This window comes from Ursus americanus, chromosome 18 (genome assembly GCF_024610735.1).
Source record: "Ursus americanus isolate L20-20 chromosome 18, mUrsAme1.1.p, whole genome shotgun sequence".
Lineage (NCBI taxonomy): Eukaryota > Metazoa > Chordata > Mammalia > Carnivora > Ursidae > Ursus > Ursus americanus.
In genome coordinates this window covers 15,931,089-15,945,241 of record NC_142144.1, presented here as the reverse complement: position 1 = coordinate 15,945,241, position 14,153 = coordinate 15,931,089, and positions in this window count along the sequence as shown.

Below are 14,153 nucleotides of genomic sequence, written 5' to 3'. Positions count from 1 at the left end.
TGGGTTGCATTTCTCTGGCTGGGTGAGTTGCCCCATCCCTGGCCTTGTAACAGTTTTTAATTGGGGAGAAACTGCCATTTGAAAGTATGGAGTGTGCTTCAGAGAGTTTGGGAGTGGTGTTGAGTATTATCCACAGTGTTCTATTTTTCTGAAATACCTGTATTTAAAAAAAAAAAAGTTTAAATACTAGGATAATCCTTTCTCCAACCCCACATTGACTCTATTTGATACATCCCTTAAAAGGCTCAACAATCTCCCCAGGCTGGTAAGCCGTAGGAAGTAGGAAAATAACCAAGAGACTTAGTCTTTTATTTTACTTTTTTTGTAATTTTTTTACCCAAACTGCCTGTGTGTGAGTGTGAATACCTACACACAACAAAAGGAAGTAACATTAGGAGACAAAAGGAAATTTCCATTTTCAGAAATTATCACAATGTAAGAAAGCTTGAATTGCCATGGAAACAGCCTAGTCACATCCTATTGAATGATTATTTTTCCAAAGGAGTCTTTGAGACATCTTTTGTTTCTTTGAAATTGGGTGGAGAAGGGTCATGTGTGTCAGAGAAGTGGGGGATGTGGGATTTTCCATCACTACCATTCAGGGGGCTGGCATCTGCTGAGAGGGATATAATCAGCGGCTTCTTCCCAAAGAACTTTTTACCCCAGAATAATTTGAATAGGTATTTTCCAGGGGAGAACGGCAGAAGGTGGAAAAGTGCGGAATATTTTCTAAAATTGAAGATATTTTGTTTAATATACATCAGTGCAGTCACTGTGTGTGAGTAGCAGAGGAAGTCAGAGAACATGGAGACCTGAGAATATATACACCCTGAGTTGTGCTTTTAATTCAGGCCCGCACACTCATGCACTAGGGGTCTGGTACTCACTTCCAGAGTCACATTTGACCGTGTTAACTATTTGGATCACTGCACAGAGCCTTCCACTTTAGGTTTCCTACATCCAGGCTCACTACTTTTTTCAATTCTTTCTCTCATGAGGCCAGAGTGGTCTTTTAAGAAACGTAACACCGATCATACCACCACCCATGGTAAGATGGCTCACGGACTGCCCACTGTCCTCAGGAAAAAGTCTGCATGTCCCGATCCAACTCCCAGTCTGGCCCCTGCAAATCTGTTCAGTTTCAGCCTCATCTCTGCTCCCCATATTCTTTAAATTCCAGCAAGACCAAACTTCCTTCATTTTCTTATACTTATTCTTTCTCACCTTTAATCTGTATTCATTGTTCTGTACTTTGAGACTGAAAAGACCCCATGCATTTCTCAGCCCTCTTCCCCATACCCCTAATCTGATTCATTCTGACTCTCCCTTGATGTTTGTGCTGGGCTATCACCTATTCCAGGAGAGGCCTGCTCTAACCAATTCCCTTGCTTTCTAAACACCCAGCTGTCCATGAACCAGACACAAAATTGAATGAGGACGTCTATGTGCTTTTATAATCTCTTGGTGCTTAACCTGTATAATACTCAATTTGTAGTAGGTTTACTTGTCCACCTTCCACACTGAGAGTTCGTTCAAGGTAGGAACTATGTTTTGTCCCATCTCTTTGTCTTCAGTTTCTAGTAGCATGGCACCAAATTGATTATTAGTAATAGACTGTTGAATGAATAAATGAGCAACTTAATAAATGAATAAATGAATAAACAAATTAACATATGAGTGATGAAATAAGTTCCAAACATTGTATTCTGTTCATGGACAAAGTCCTACATTCTTCTTCATCTCATTACTACTGTGACACTTATATAATCTTTTCCTGCATTTGAATATCTCCTGTCCCTTGCATTATCTTCCTTATTTTTTTTCTCCCTGCTCCCTCCCTCTTTTCCTGCCTTTGTTCTCCTTTCCCTTTTACTTTTCCTCCTTGACTGTTGCCAGTTTAAAATGAGGCAGTACATGCTTAGTGACACTGAGTGACTTAGAATCATACAGCTCTAACGTTAGTGATGGATTCTGTATGGAGCAGGGATGTATTGGATCCAGCCTGTTCCATCCTGCAAGATGCCACTGAATTCCCCACTCTAATTTGTGTTGTTCTGGAATATAACACTTGTGTCTTCCTCCCTGTTCCAAGCCTTTAATTAAAACATTTTCTTACTCCCATGGGTCACAACATCCGGCCCCCAACTCCATCTCTTGGTTTTTTCCCCCAGACTCTGATTTTTGATTCAGGACACTTTACTCTCCGGTTCTTACTGTAATGGGGAATGAACTGACCTGGGAACCTGGGAGCCTAAGTTCTGCCCATCATATCTGTGTAGCCCATGTGACCTCTCTGATCCCCACTATCCTCACCCAGGGAAGAGGATCAATGAAAACCACTCACTGAGACCCTGAGAGGATTGAGGAGGTTTGTGTGAATGCATTTTGTAAACTTTAGAGTTACTTGAAGTTGGAAGTTTTACTAATTAACATTATTGTATTTTCTCAAGTCCTCTATATCTTAATGGATAAGCCACAGTTCCTGCCAAGCCCGGAGATAGTGTTTCTTGGGCTCTGGTATCCTTCTCATTTCTACTATTTCTCCCTCCCCTGGGCCTTCACCAACACCAGGCAGATGAGGTCCACAAACACAGCTCCCTTTAGATTCAGCCAGAGTGTTTTCGCTTGCCAGATAAATCCCAGCATGTTCTTACTGCACAGTTCCCTGCATCTTGGATGTACAAATCATGAGTACACCAGAGCCCGGTGTAAAGACAAGGAAGCTGGCACCGCTGATTGCCTCCCTGGATAACCTTGCAACCCATATTCTGCTGAATCCAGAAGCTGGTTTATTACATGGAGGCTGTAGGTGGTTCTCGGGTAGGTCTCTTCCTTGGGCATGATTGGTGATCCTAGGGAAAGAGAGTTTCTTTTATGTTTAATCTCATTCGGGTATTCCCAGGAAACAAGAGTTTTTCCATCCCCACCCTTCTTTCCCCCTTGTCCCAATGAAAGCATAACCAATCCTTCCTAATAAAATATCTTGAATGGGAATAAAACTTGTAAATTAAAGCCTAAGGCTATAATACCTACTTTTTTTCCCCCTTGACTAAAAGAAAAAATATGTTTTAGGGTGCTAGGTAAAACTAAATTGTTGTTTCTCGGTCCTATTCAGTCATGAGACCTGGCTACATTCACAGTGACTTAGTGATTGTGCCACAAATACAGTAATAAGGGCTGCACAGATTACTTCTGCAGCTAAATAGGTCTGGGTTTGCAATTCAGGTGTGTGATTTTACGCAAGCTATGCTACCTGACCCCTGTCGTCTTATCTATAAAATATAATAATAATACGTACATCATAGGATTGTTGCAAAGATTTAACAAAACTCCTTATGAGACCTTATCATGGTGCCTTATCAAAATCTGATACTTAGTAATCATGCAATAAATGGTAGTTTTTATTAGAACACTGTATTTCAAATAAATCTCAGTTAAACCTGGTCATAATTCTTTGAAGTAGGAAGAATACAAAATATGACCCACCCTAATTGCAAAGGAAAAGAAAATAAGCAGGGGTGTTGAATAAATGATCCGAGTTTATGTAATCAGTAAGTGGCAAAGCTGGTATGCAAGACCAGGTTTTTTGACTCCCAAAGTTCATGCTTTTTCTACTATTTTATGCTACTTCGTAGGACCACTGCTGACCTTTTAGGGTATAAAATTTGTTGAATAAATATCTCATGAATGACTTGAATGGTTCCTCACATATTATTTGATTAGAAAGTATACACTGTAAAGATAGAAATAAAATTTATGGGGTGCCTGGGTGGCTTAGTCAGTTAAGCGTCTGCCTTCGGCTCAGGTCATGATCCCGGGGTCCTGGGATTGAGCCCCGCATCGGGCTTCCTGCTCGGTGGGGAGCCTGTTTCTCCCTCTCCCTCTGTTGCTGCTCTCTCTTTCTCTGTCAAATAAATAAATAAAATATTTTTTTTAAAGAAAGAAATATAATTTATGCAGAATGGGAAACTCTTGTCACAAAAGCTAGTAGTTTACACAAATAAATATTCCTATTAGTATATGATTTTGCAAGCACAGTGACATTTTGGGCAGTATAGCAAGAGTCAGAATTCCCTGTTCTCTAATTACAATGTTTTCATAAAACATTTAAAGATAATACTATTAGTAATAATGATATGAATAATGACATATTTTAACAGTACTTTGCAATTTATAAATCACCCACAAAACAAATTGGTCATAATGAAGTAGCTGGTATTGAATTTATCCTCCACTATAAACAGTAACAAAACCTGGAAAAATAATAAACAACCCTAATAAAAAGGGGCAAGATATTTGAATAGGAATATCACAAAATAGGATATACAATGGCTGATATATAAAAATTTCTCATTCTTGGTATACATCAGGGAAATGCAAATTAAGACCTAAATGAGATGGCAGTGCACACTCACCAAAATGTCTACAGCTGAAATGACTAGCGATATCATTTGTTGGTGAGAATGTGGAGCAACTGAAACTCTCATGTGCTGCCAACAGATAGTTTTATCCCCTTTGGTAGTATTTCCTGAGGCTGCGCATGTGCCATGATCCAGTACTTCACTCTTTGGTATATAATTGCCAAAATCAGTGCAAATGTCCACCAAAAGAGATGAGGAAGCATGACCATCCTAGCTGTATTCATAATATCCTTAATCTGGTAATAATATATATCCATGAATAAGAGAATGAATAAGCAAATTGTAGTATATTCCAGAGCAAACTGTTATAGCAACACAGATGAATTCTAAAAACATTGTGTTGAGCAAAAGAAGTGGAACATAGAAAGCACATTCTGCATGATTCCTTTTACATGCAGTTCGAGAATATGCAAAGTGACCCTGTGGTTCGTAGAAGTAAGAATTTTAGTTACTAACAGGAGGTAAAGATGGAATTTGTGGAGCAAATACATGGCAGGGGTCACAAATACTACATGGGACATACTTACATCAAACATACATGATGTTCAGGGGCGCCTAAGTGGCTCAGTTGGTTAAGTTGCCGGCTCTTGATTTTGGCTCAGGTCATGATCTCAGGGTTGTGAGTCAAGCCCCACGTCAGACGCTGTGCTCAGCAGAGAGTCTGCGTCTCTCTCTCTCTCTCTCTCTCACTCAGCCTCTCCCCCTGTTTGTGCTCATGCTCTCTCTCTTTCTCAAATAAATAAATAAATATTTTTTATAGATTTATATATATATGGTACTCAACCTTAACTGGGTGTCCTGTATTTTTATTTGTTAATCTGATAAAACATTATGGAGAAAACTTTAGGAAATATTTTCCATCATAATCTCAATGTGGTTACATGAGTGTGTAGATATGTAAAAATTCATTCAGCCTTACACTTTAGATTTGGGCACTTAACTGTATATAAATTTATTTCAGCAATCATGTAAAAATAAAACTAAGGCCAAAAAATAAAATTAAAAAGTCATTATATCCATTATCTCAATAGTACTTTGACTCATTGTTCAGATGATAAAACAATCTAAAAAGGTGTGAAATGACTTACTCAAGGTTACCTCACAAATAGCAGAGCCAAGTCTGAAACCTTAGTCATCTGATTTTTGTCACCAGGGGCTGAACCCACCATGAGTATGGCTGAACTTGGTGACAAGGTGATCTTAGTTGATATGTTGATAAGTCTTTCAAATGTCCCTTTCAACAAATATATTTTCTTTTTGCTATATCTTTTTCTTGTTCATTTGACTTGAGAAAAATAATTGAACTAGACCAAATACTAGGGTTGGTAACCCATTAGTCAACATCATTCTGTCATCCAAGTTTAAATCTTGGGAATCACTGTGATTTAGATGTAAGTACATTGAATTGGTTTGCAAACATCATGGATTCTACTTCTAGTTCTGCCTTTAGCTATCCATAGACTTGAGAGAAAATCCTTTATTTTTTCTCACATGTTGTTTCTTTAGGTATAAATTTAAGTCATGGGGAAAAACTCCTTCTTAAGTCTAACGTATCCATTGTATGATCCTTGAAAACATGGGTATAACCAAGTCATTTCATAGCTTGGAATGAAGATAGAAGGTTGTGCTTCACTAATGAGCATAGTTTGATACTGTTTGAATGGGGATGTTTGGGCACTGTTACTAAAAAAAATGCTAATGAAGACCATTTACTGAGAGTTCTCACGTGCCTTTTGCTTTACATGTACTGTCTTGATTAATTTTTTCAACATCCTGTTCATAGATATTAATATCTGATTTTATAGAAAGACAATATAAAAATTAGATATAGTGGATAATCTAACCAAGACCATACAAACAATAAGTGGTGTAGACAAGGTTAGAATCCAAATTTTACTGTCACCAAATCTATATTGTCTTTCTAAATAAGATTGCCAAGGCCATAGTCTTTTGCTTCATCCTGGCTTCAAGCAAATGAAAAGAGAGAAATAGTTTATTGTTATCTTTCTTTTCCAAGACAAGAAAAGTTGTTGGACAGTTTGTGGAAGTAGATGTGAGTAACGCCCCGGGAGTCTCAATGGTTATAATGAACACCATAGGGAGAGAGACATTGACTGAAGACAGTGACCTAAAAGTTCAGTAGAAGTCAAATATTGTTTGAGAATCTATTGAAAAAAAAATTGGGATATTAAGCTGGAGAGGAAGCAACCATGGAGAAATATGTCACTTCCTACAAATATCTGTAGTGCTGCCATGGGGCAGATGAAGAGCATCAATTCAGTTTGATGTAAAAGCAGTGCTTTTACCAGAGAGACCAAAGAGAGGCAATGCATCAGAGCAATGAAGAACACAGAATGTGACAGACTAGGGTTCAGTGCCAGCTCTGGCACCTATCAGACTATAATCACAAGGGGAACTTCCTCAGAATTTCCAAGACTGAATGTCCTCATATGCAAAATGGGAATATGATTTTCTACTTCTTGGTTCCATTATGGGAATCTGAAACATGTAGTATGGTATGTGGTGTACAGAAAGAATTGATTAGACTTAGTTCTTCTTCCTGAAGTTTTTCCTTATATCCCCAAGTCTTTCCCTTCTCTTCCCACTCCTCTTCTCCCTCTCTCCTATTTTCTTATTGTTCTTACCCCTTCTATTTGTCTTTTTTCTTATTTCTTTATTCTCCCCTCATTTAGCCTCTCCTACTTTTCTTCTCCTGGTAGAAGCCACATGTAATTCCCAACGTGAAATAACTACTGACTCGCACATACAAGGTTGTTAGAACATCTAGTGAATAGCAGGGCTCAGTTTTGGTATTGATTGCTTCAAGTTGGTAGAGCACCCCATCATTATTGTCACAAAGATTACTCAAAGCCATGTGGAGAATGGTGTAGATGAATCATAGAGTAAGGTGTGGATTTAAAAAAAAATCAAATGACATAGTTTAAAGAATAAAATTCAGAGTTTTGACTACATGCACAATGGAATTTCAGTTACTGAGGTATAATAAAGAAGAATAGAAACCATTCCCGACTCTAGAGAGGCTCAAGAATGAATATGAGAGAAGAAAGGGAAGATGAATCTTCAAAGGACCTTGCTTGTGTGAACTCTTTCTCTTTCCCTGAGAATTAATGATAAGTAAATAAGATTGCTAGGTCTTTCTCCTATTAACCCCCTCCCTCACATTTTCCTGTAGAGTAGATTATGGAGTAGCCATGAAAGTTTTTCTCCAGAATAGGTGAATAGTTTGAGTTTAATGGGGTATTTACAGACTGTTCACAAACATTTAAGCTAGATTGTGATGGATAGGAGTTTGCTAGATTGAAATATGAAAGAGGGGAACGGCAAGAGAAAATGGTTAAAGATGGTGCATATACAAGGCAGAAAGGCAAGGATGATGGGAGATAAAGGCTGGGAAGTAAGTTAGAGCCAAATTGTGAAGGGCCGTGATGTCAGTAAAAGGAAATATGTTGGCAAAGGAAGTTTTATGCTAGGTTAGGGCATGAGCATAACGCAGCATAGTGGGAAGGTCATGGGTCAGAGAGATCTGGATTTACTCTGTCCCTGACCTCGCTTAATGTGTAGGATTGTAAAGTATCTTTAAGCTCACATCTTACTGGGGAAGAAATTAGGAAATGGGTCCTTGAGTCTGTCTGCCTGAGTCTGAAGCTTGACTTTGTCATTTACAAACTTTGTGACCAGGAGAAGGTTACTTAACATGTCTGAGTCTTAATTACTTCATCTATCAAATGAGCATAAAAATTAAAAGAAAAAGATGCAGCGTGTAAACCTTAGGAGGTATAAAATGAGCAGGGAATATGAAATCTCTGAACAAATGGGAGACTTGGTAATGCTGGCTTAATTTTTCCCCCTATTAAGGCTGATTCTTCTTTGGAGCAGAGAATTTACAGGAAGGAGGCAAGACTAGAGATAAGAACACCAGTTAAGAGATGAAAGCCTAGATGAAGACCAGAGCTGTGGGAATGCATAAAGTAGAGAATGGATTTGAGAGATAGGGATGATCAAGTCCTGCCCCTGGTTGCATAGGCCGTTGAAGGAGAAATGGCCAGTGAAAGGTGACTGCAGCTTTTATCCTGAATTAATGAAATTGATAATGTCGTAATGGCAGTGTGGTTGGAAAAAAAGATAGAGCCTTATCCGATTCTTTTAAGTAAATAGAAGAAAAACCTTGGAAGGTTAATGGTGTATCTCACATAATCTGAGGAAAAGTTCAACAGTCAAGTCAAAGGAATAAGGCAGTTCCAGGGGGAAAATAGTTATTTGTAGCTTCTTAGGTTAGTGCTTTACTCCAAATATGGCTCACTTTCCCAGTCTCCAAGACTGTGCTGTCTCATTTAAAATTGTTAGAAGAGATAGCCTGATAGGCTATTGGCCAAGTGTCTTCTTTGAGCCAGGTATCCAGCCCTATGAGTTTTAGGAGGAGTTCTCGGAGAAGAGAGAGGCATCTTCTAAAGATGGGGATATTATTAATTTTGAACAAGGAGATGGTGGCCTAGAAGCAGGAGAGAAATGGAAATGATGTACCTTCCATTTCTAAAGTCCAACAAAACTATGAGAGTCCAGATTCAATGCTTGATGGCTGCCTCGGCTGTCATCCTTGACATTTTTCTTATTAACAAAAATCATATTTATTTGGTCTTGGTTTACTCAAGACATTCACCTCATGAGGACATCTCAGCACTCACAGATGTGAAGCTGCAGTAACGCGGCAGGGGGATCTTAAATTGCTCTCACTGGAAGAATCTGAGATCTCATGCACCTGGAGCTTACTTCGCTACAGGTCATGTCTTATATATGAGAACAGTCAACAAGTGTAGTTGCTTGCCAGCCAACACGTGGCATGTTAACATAACCCAGACTTCCAGAAGAATCAGTACAATTACCTGTGTTTACTGGCATTTCAGAAGTTAAAGTCACTATGATGAAATAATGTCATTGGGATTCTTGTTAACTTATCCCCCTCTCCTGGCTGGTTTCTAAGCAATCTGCCTAAACAGGTGCCCTTGTCTTCAGGTTATGGATTGATTTGGAAAGCACACATGCAAGAATTATGGAGACAAGAAATTATAAAAAGGAGAAGAGGGTCACAGCCATTCACTTCTTCCTTCAGTCTACGTTATAGGCTTTCTGAAATCCGATATCAGGTTGGCTGAGACAGAACTTCATCACAAGCACAGCTGGGATGGGCAGTGTTGCACGAATGAACCTTGACCAATGAAACAATAGGGGTACCTTACAGAGAAGGTTCTGTGATTTGTACTGAGCTGCTTATATAAGGCACTTGGAATACTACAAAAAAAAAAAAAAAGAAGAAGAAGAAGAAAGAAAAGACACTAAGTGTTTTATCAGAAAACAGAAGCTTCAGTTCCAACACTGCCATAAATATGCTTTGATGATTATTTGCATGTTTTTGAACCTCAGTATGCTTGTCTGTTTAATGCTAAGTCATAAAGAACTCTCTCAGAGAGTTGATGTGAATTTCAGAACATGTGAAATGATCCACACTGAGGTGTTTTTGGAATTGTAAAATGTTGCACAAATGCTCAGTGCAATTACTAAGTTTAATGCTAGAAGCTGTAGCTAAAATGAACATATACCTAGTTGCCAGGTAAGCTTCACAGTTTCCCACTCTTAGGTCCAAACATCCCACCACCATCTCTGCGTCCACACAGCCAATGCCTCTAAATTCTCATATATATTTTTGCTGTGATCAGATTATATAAACACTTTATTAGTGTTCTCATCTAATTCTCACAGAATACTCAGTAGTAGGCATTATGTCCATCATAAAGATGAAGAAACTGAGACTCAGAGAGATTAACTTGTGCAGGATAGGGGATCAATCTGGGAATCAAATCCAGGTCTACTTAAGGCCAAAAGCTGTAGTCCTCATCAGAATTCCATACATTTCATACAGTTCAAATGCCACCCTTCCCACAAACTCCTCTTTGATATTAAAAACCAAATATTTGTATTCATTCAAATAATTCCTTAAATACTTTCTGTTGACAGACCACTAAGACCACTGTCTACAAAGATGGTAAGAAAGGCACCTCTGTATTAGTCAGCATAGGCTGTTTCACTGTGGTAACAAACACTCCTAAAATACTCAGTGGCATGTGACAACAAAGAAATTTTGTTCTTGTTCATTTTCCTTATCCAACCTACATAGGTTGATGTGGGGTTCTGCTCCATGTAGTACCTTAGAGACTCAGACCTGGCAAGTTTCAAACTGTGATTTTAGCTTTGCTAAGGCAGAGAAAGAGGGAGAATGGGAGATATTGCATGTGTTCTTTGCTTCTTCATTGCTTCAACCCAGAAGTGACATCTTGTTTCTGCTGACGCTTTATAAGACTAGACCTAGTCAGATGGCACTGCCTAATTGCAATGAGGCTGGTGAATTTTGGAAAGCAAATGTAATGTATCTGCCATATCACCATATCCTTATACATAGTGGTATATTTCAGTGGCATTTTTTAGAATATAAAAGTCACAAGAACAGTGAGTTCTGTCTCTTTTGTCACTGACGTACCCCAAGTACTTAGATAGTGTCTGGTATGAGATCACTACTTGATAAATATTTGCTAATTGAGTTAATTCATTTAGAGAGACATGCAGCAGTAACTTTGCATTTCATCCCTTTCTAGACAGTGAAAGTTTTGAGTTTATGATTTGCATTTTATACAACTTCATCTTCCTTGTCTTTCTCCTCACGGCACCTAGCATATTTTACATATTGAAGAAAATAAATATTTCCTGAATAAGTATATAATACAGGTTTCCCCCACTATCTGAAAGTAGAGTGTTTCTCTGAGACCCTTTGTAAACTGAAATGGTATAAAGCAAACAAGCAATTGGCATTGATTTTCATGGAAAGAAATCAGGTATTCTGAGACCCCAAAAATAACCTTTTGTAGGCTTTTCTGTTGCTTTAGGACACATCTTGCTAATGGATGCACAAAGTAAATTGAAATAAAGCACAGATGCTCACAGACACAGCTCAGACCTCTGGTGGCTGATGCTGAGATGCTGAGTGTAATTCCCAGGGAGGTAGCTGGGTGGGGCCACCCTCACTGCTTGGGGTACACACTGCCTCTATAACAGCTGCAGAACAAACACTGAACACTATTTTCTCTTTTCACCTTTTTTTTTCATAAAAGCAAAAATCCTCTTTGAATTTCTTTCGGTTAATAAAAACAGGTACTAATGTAGGTCTTCCATAAAAGCAAAGTGGTGTGATGTGAGCTTTCAAGAAGTAGAGGATACCTGTCCATTTCTGAGATTTGTGGGACAGTTGTAATCCTTTCCATCTCCTTATCATATACATGGAAATATATGCATTATGTACTCAAAGGCAATGAGTAATAGATACATGTTCACACATTGGTTCAGAATTCAAGCCATTCAGCGGATTTGCTAATCCAATTTTGGAGATGAAGACATGGCTGTTTTTCTTTCTTCCTTCCTGTCTCTGTCTCTCCCTGTTGTTTATCCCTCTTACCCTTTCTTCTTTTTCCCTTCCCTTCTTTTCTTTTCTTTTCTTTTCTTTTCTTTTCTTTTCTTTTCTTTTCTTTTCAAGTAGGTCATTGACAGTTTACTGTTTTCCAGTTAAGTGTCTCAAATATTGGAAAAGTTTCTGACTCATAATTATTATGATAATCATGTATTTACCGCTTCTAAAAAGTGAAGAAATGGCAAAAAATCAATTTAACCCTTATTTTCTGGGTGGTCACAGTGTGTAGGATATAATTAATGGAGAGCATGGCTTGGTTCCCCCTCCCTGTTCATCTGAAACATAACTGCACCCACCTTCCTTGAGGGTCAGTCGTTCTTATTCGAAGCTTAGGAATGTGAAGAAAGAACATATCGCAGTGCCTAAGAGTATAGGCGTTCATTAATTCTTTATTTTTCGTTTGTTTGTTTTTCAAGCAATACTTGTTCATTTTAAAAATATGTAATAGTATATAGAGTTTAAAATGTCAGTGGGGTCTGGTGGTCAAACAAATTATGTTTGGATCTAGGGACATGGCCTTGGGCAAGTCACTTCTTTGTCCTTTGTTTTGTAGTAAATATTTTTTTTTAAATAACACAGAGATAATGCTAGTATATGAAAGGACTGTTTTGACGATTAAATGAGGTGGTGTATATAAAAGGGTACAGCACTTGGTCTGTGGAAGCACATCATAAATCTTAGCGGAGAGAAATAAAAGGAAAGTGCTCGCTGTTGAATTGATTTTGTCAAGGTTTCCTGTTCAATTATGGCCAAGAAAGCCATTGTGCCCCAATTTGGTTCTATTTCTGTCTCTGGTCCTTTCGCAATGAGCATTCAGTATGTCCCCACTTTCTTTTTCTTTCTTGTTTTTTTTAAAGATTTTATTTATTTATTCGACAGAGATAGATACAGCCAGCGAGAGAGGGAACACAAGCAGGGGGAGTGGGAGAGGAAGAAGCAGGCTTATAGTGGAGGAGCCTGATGTGGGGCTCGATCCCAGAACGCCGGGATCACGCCCTGAGCCGAAGGCAGATGCTTAACTGCTGTGCCACCCAGGCGCCCCAGTATGTCTCCACTTTCAAAATCAGATCCAGTGAACATCAACCAGGAATCTATGACACATTGGTTTCAATACCAGTACCAGAACTGCCCCCCCCCCAAAGTAGCTTAAACAAATTAAGGGTTCACTAAACATCAGGGACATAGGTTCTTTCCAGCTTTTGACCCTACTGTCTCTAGCGTTTGTTCATAACCTAAAAATGACCACTTTAAAGGAAGGAAGAAGGGAAATGGCAAAGGGATAGGGCCCCTTAAAAATAACTCTGGAAGCCTTTTCTAATACCGTTCATTCACATTTCATTAGCCACCCTTAGCCACATAGAAGATAGAAAATATAGTTTTAAGCTCTTCATTTCTCTCCTCCTACCTCAAAATTAGTTTATTTACTATTAAGGAAGAATTGGAATGGTGAATTTGGGATAGACCACAAGTGGTCTTTGCCATAGTGGCTATTCTCCATTCATTGAATCTATGACTATTTTTTCTTTTAATTTTAATTCTAGTATACTTAACATACAGTGTTATATTGGTGTGTACCATATACCATTCAGAACTTACATATATTATTCAGTGCTCGTCACAATAAGTGTACTCTTCATCCCCTTCATCTTTTTCACCCAAACCCCCACCCACCTCCCCCTCTGGTGACCATCAGTTTTTTCTCTGTAGTTAAGAGTTTGTTTCTTGGTTTGTTTCTTTTTTTTGCCTTTGTTTGCTTGTTTTGTTTCTTAAATTCCATTTATGTGTAAAATCATATGGTATTTGTCTTTCTCTGACTGGCTTATTTCACTTAGCCTTATATCCTGTAGTTCCATCCATGTTGTTGCAAATGGCAAGATTCCATTCTTCTTTATGACCAAATAATATTCCATGATAGATACACACACGCACACACACACACACACACACACACACACACACACAGAGGCATGCACCTCATCTCTATCCATTCATCTGTTGATGGACACTTGGTCTGCTTCCATATCTTGGTTATTGTAAATAATGCTGCAGTAAACATAAGGGTGTATATATATCCCTTCAAATTAGTGTTTTTGTATTCTTTGGAGAAATACCCAGTAGTGCAATTACTGGACCACCGAGTAGTGCTCTTTTTAATTTTTTGAGGAACCTCCATACTGTCTTCCATAGTGGCTGCACCAGTT